This window comes from Rutidosis leptorrhynchoides, chromosome 9 (assembly GCF_046630445.1).
Source record: "Rutidosis leptorrhynchoides isolate AG116_Rl617_1_P2 chromosome 9, CSIRO_AGI_Rlap_v1, whole genome shotgun sequence".
In the NCBI taxonomy this organism is placed as follows: Eukaryota; Viridiplantae; Streptophyta; class Magnoliopsida; order Asterales; family Asteraceae; genus Rutidosis; species Rutidosis leptorrhynchoides.
In genome coordinates this window covers 91,674,616-91,678,980 of record NC_092341.1, presented here as the reverse complement: position 1 = coordinate 91,678,980, position 4,365 = coordinate 91,674,616, and the positions used below count along the sequence as shown (strand labels likewise).

Below are 4,365 nucleotides of genomic sequence, written 5' to 3'. Positions count from 1 at the left end.
GTTGCTTATCTAACCATCTCTTAGCTTCTCCCTTAAGAGTCCAAGGGAAAAGTCTTGTCTTAATTGAAGTGTCGGCAACCTCATGTAGCTTAAACAAGTTACAAACATCATTAAAATTACGAAGATGCTCGTTAGCATCCTCGGTATCTTTGCCATAGAATCGGCAATCAGAAGAAATCAAATTCAGGATCGGCCCTGTAATTTGAAAAGGCTGAGTAATATTCGGCTGAGTAATCGAATTGCCTTGGCCTCCTCGGGTGGCCTTCAACTTTTCTGCCATAGTCTGAGGACGAGGTGGTTCTTCGGCCATTTCTTCAGTATCTGAAGTGTCAGACGAAACGTAAGAATCTTCTTCTGAGTTAACTTCTGGTGGTGTCTCGGGCACCACAATATCGTTGTTACTGAACAAATTGACTACAACTTCACTCGAAGATGGTGAAGAATCCACTTTAGACTTTTGCTCTTGACTTAAGGCTTTGAACAACTCTCTTTCAGGCTCGTCAAATGGTGTTAAAATCGGAGAACTTGAAGAACGCGGGTGTGGCATGCACTACCTGTAACTGCAAGAACACAGCTAACAAACCGATTAAACGCACCGACTCAATTAGAATTAAATTAAAATAAACAGTTAAAATTAACTAAGAACAAACTTAATTATCAAACTTAATTTTGAACACAACTGTCCCCGGCAGCGGCGCCAAAAACTTGATGTGTGAAATCTAGTATATAAATTATCTCTGGAAATATGCCTGGTTAAAGATTACTACACACTTACGGGCAGTGTACCCGATCGTGTAATAGTATAAAAATGGTAATTCCAAGTATCGTTCCAAGGACAGTATTAGCGTGAGAATTAAGTTTGAAACTAATAAAAGTAAACTAAGTTAAACTATGAAAATTGAAATTACGAGATAGTTTGTTTTGCGGCTATTTAACGATTAGCCAAATCAAGAAAGCTTTAAAAGTAAAAGATAATATTTTTGGATTTTTAAGTTTAGATAAAAGAAATACAGACTCAACGGGAAAATAAAGATATTGGAATTCAATGGATAGAAGAATGTTCGCCTAGATCTCCTATTCGCAGTGTTGGATGATTTGTTATTAAGCACTAGTTCTATTAATCAATGCACGCAATTACAGAGTCGGTTTACCCAGAGTTCTCTTTTAGCAAACACGTCAAACTAGGATTTATTGGCTTAGGGTTCCCTTTCACCAAAAACCATCTTTCGTTTGTGACTTAGTAACTAGCTAATTATAAGATTAAGATTCAATTGGTTACGCGTTCGCTCCACACAATTCACCCCTATTTTGTTCAATTACGTTACTCGGTTTACCCCCTTGGTCCAGTAAGCACCCAATCGGTTAAGACAAATCAATTGGAAATTAGATCACTAAATTGAAACAGGGTTCCCTTTGTTCAAACAAGATTCTCTAATCAACCTAGTAACAATAATTAACACCCACAAGAATAGTTCTTAATCAAAACTCATAATTATTATGCATCAATTAATAAAAAATCAAAGTAACATCCAAACACTTGAAAATATTCAATCTAGACAAACATTAAGAGTTTAGCCTACAATCATGGCTAAAACCAAAATAACAATCAAAGAAATAGAGAAATTCATTGTTGATAACAAAGAGATAAAACTAATCAAAGATTGAATCCTGAAAGATACACGAATCAAGACTTGTTTCTGGAATGATTGGTACCTTAGAATGACCTTGAAGATCTCCAAAAATCACCTAAGTTCGTCAAAAAGTGGCTGGAATTCGTCAAGATACGATAATGAAACATTAGGGTATTTTTCGGGCTTAAATATGAGAAAATCCTGAACCCGGGCTGAAAGTCGCGTGGCGCGCCAGATACCCCGCGCGGCGCGCCGTTTCACTGTGATCTGAGCCTTGGTTTTTTGAATATGCTCGACTTGTTTTTCCAGTTAATTGGCGCGGCGCGCCACCATTTGGAGCGGCGCTCCATGCTGAAAATGCTGAAACTAGCTGAAAAACTCAATATTAACACCAAAACTCGAATCGAATCAAACCTTTTCACTCGTTAACATCGAAAAACATCCAAAACCATCAAATAACCTCAAATTTAACCTCCTTGGACTTGGAAATCAAACTTTCACAACTTTAACCAAAATAACTCCAAATCGTATCCAAAAGGACCAAAATGTACCCGATATTGCTAAGGAAAATGCATACGAAATATGCGATATCAGTTATTGTATGGAACATTTCAGTTATAATTCTAGTTTTAATTGTAGATTGGTCTTGGCGGTTGATAATTATTCTGATAATTATTTCCAAGCCTTTGGTTTAGATATGAAACATTCTCTCTTTGTTCCATTGTTAGTTCAATACCGAGACAATCTTTTGTTAAATGTGGTCCTCCACACTGCTCACAATTAATTCGTATTGAGTGTATATCCTTAGTCATCTTTTCCATTCGTCTCTCGACAGCATCTATCTTTGCAGAAATGGAATCGAAGTCATGGCTAGAATCGACTCTAGCTGCTTTAGATGATCTAATGATATCTTTTTCTTGGTGCCACTCATGTGAGTGGGAAGCAGTGTTATCAATAATTTTGTAAGCGTCAGTTGCGGTTTTCTTCATAATGGAACCACCAGCTGCTATATCGATGTCTTTCCTTATAGTGATGTCGCATCCTTGGTAGAATATTTGTACTATTTGACAAGTGTCTAAACCATGTTGCGGACATCCTCTTAATAACTTTTCAAATCTTGTCCATGCCTCATATAGAGTTTCATTTGGCTTTTGTGTGAACGTAACAATTTCTCCTTGAAGTTTTACGGCTTTAGATGCCGGAAAGAATTGTTTAAGAAAATTTTTCAACTAAAACGTCCCTTGTATCAATCGCCCCTTCAGGTAACGATTCTAACCAATCTTTGGCTTCTCCCTTTAAAATCCAGGGAAATAACATGAGATATATCTATTCATCCTCCACTTCTCGAATTTTGAATAGAGTACAGATCCTATTAAAGGTACGAAGATGTTCATTTGGATCTTCCTTCGGCGCACCACTAAATTGGCATTGATTAGTTACCATGTGTAGAATTTGTCCTTTGATTTCATAATCTAGCGCATTAATGTCTGGTTGAGTAATTGCGTGACCTTGGCCAGTGCGTTTAGCTCTCATTCGGTCTTCCATACTTAGAGGTTCCAGATTTTCCATGATTGAATTTGTTGAATCTGAATCACTATAGGATTCTGATTTAATGGGTTGTTCCTCGACAATTTCTGTTTGAATGATTGGTGGCTCCGGAGGAAAGATTAGTGGTTCAGGATCTCTGAATTGTCCCTGAATATCATCCAAATTCTCAATTGTGAGGTCTGGTTCAAAAAATGGATTATCAGAAATTTGAATTGGAGTACTTGGTCGACTGGATGACGATTCTAAAGAAAAATCAACGGCGACAATATTGGCTAGATGTCTTGCTCGAGTTACAGGTGGTGAACGTACAAAAGGTGGTGAACGTTTTGCTCGGTGCATTCACTGAATATCCTATTAATTATAAAAATAAAAATTATATAAGTTATCAAATTAATAGACTTTTCTGCTTTTGCCCACGTTTCGAATAGCTAATAGATGCAGCAAGGAGCCAGAACCCTTTAAATCGAAAGCTCACAACTCAGCCACTAACAAATTCAACTATTACTACGAAACAGAAAATTTGGATGTCTATCAATTTAACCACTTAAAATAATTTTTTGTTGAAGTTTAAAGAAATTTTAGATAAGAAATAGAAAATTCTATGTCCTAAAAATCTAGAGCGGCGAAAAATAAGAAAGAAAAAGAGCGCGTCGAAAAACGTCAAAAAATAAAAGGTCAAAAAAAATAGTAGGCGTCGAAAAATAAAATAAGAAAGTAGCACGTCGAAACTTAAAAAAGAACTAAAAACTAAGAATTAAAAGTTGCGTCTAAAGGTATTAAAGCTTAAAAGAAATACTATATCCCAAATGACAATAACTTAAAAAGGTACTAAAATTTTAAAATGGCGTCGCAAAATTCTAAAGCACCTAAATCTTAGTCTAAAGAAAAAGCACTTAAGGGATTTTACAGCAAAGCCTAAAAAATCTAGAAATAAAAATAACTATGGCAAAAACTATGACTTAAAACTAATTACGAGCGAAAAATACAAAAATTACGCTAAAACAAATAAAAAGATACAAAATATAAAAATATACTTAAAGTTGTAAAAAGTACAATTTTTTTAAAAATATTATTTTTATATTATTTATTTTATAAAACTATTAATTTTATATATTTACAAAACTAATTAAACTTAATAATACAAAATAAATAATAAAACTAAACTAAATAATATTAAATACCCTAA

General features: G+C 34.8%; 1 non-coding gene across 1 annotated transcript; it reads left to right on the top strand.

The window, feature by feature from the left end:
* Window positions 1-2,708: 2,708 nt before the first annotated feature.
* LOC139869870 (small nucleolar RNA R71) lies at window positions 2,709-2,815 on the top strand. The gene has a single exon (XR_011766445.1). It is a non-coding gene; the product is annotated as a small nucleolar RNA R71 (small nucleolar RNA).
* The last annotated feature ends 1,550 nt before the right edge of the window (window positions 2,816-4,365 follow it).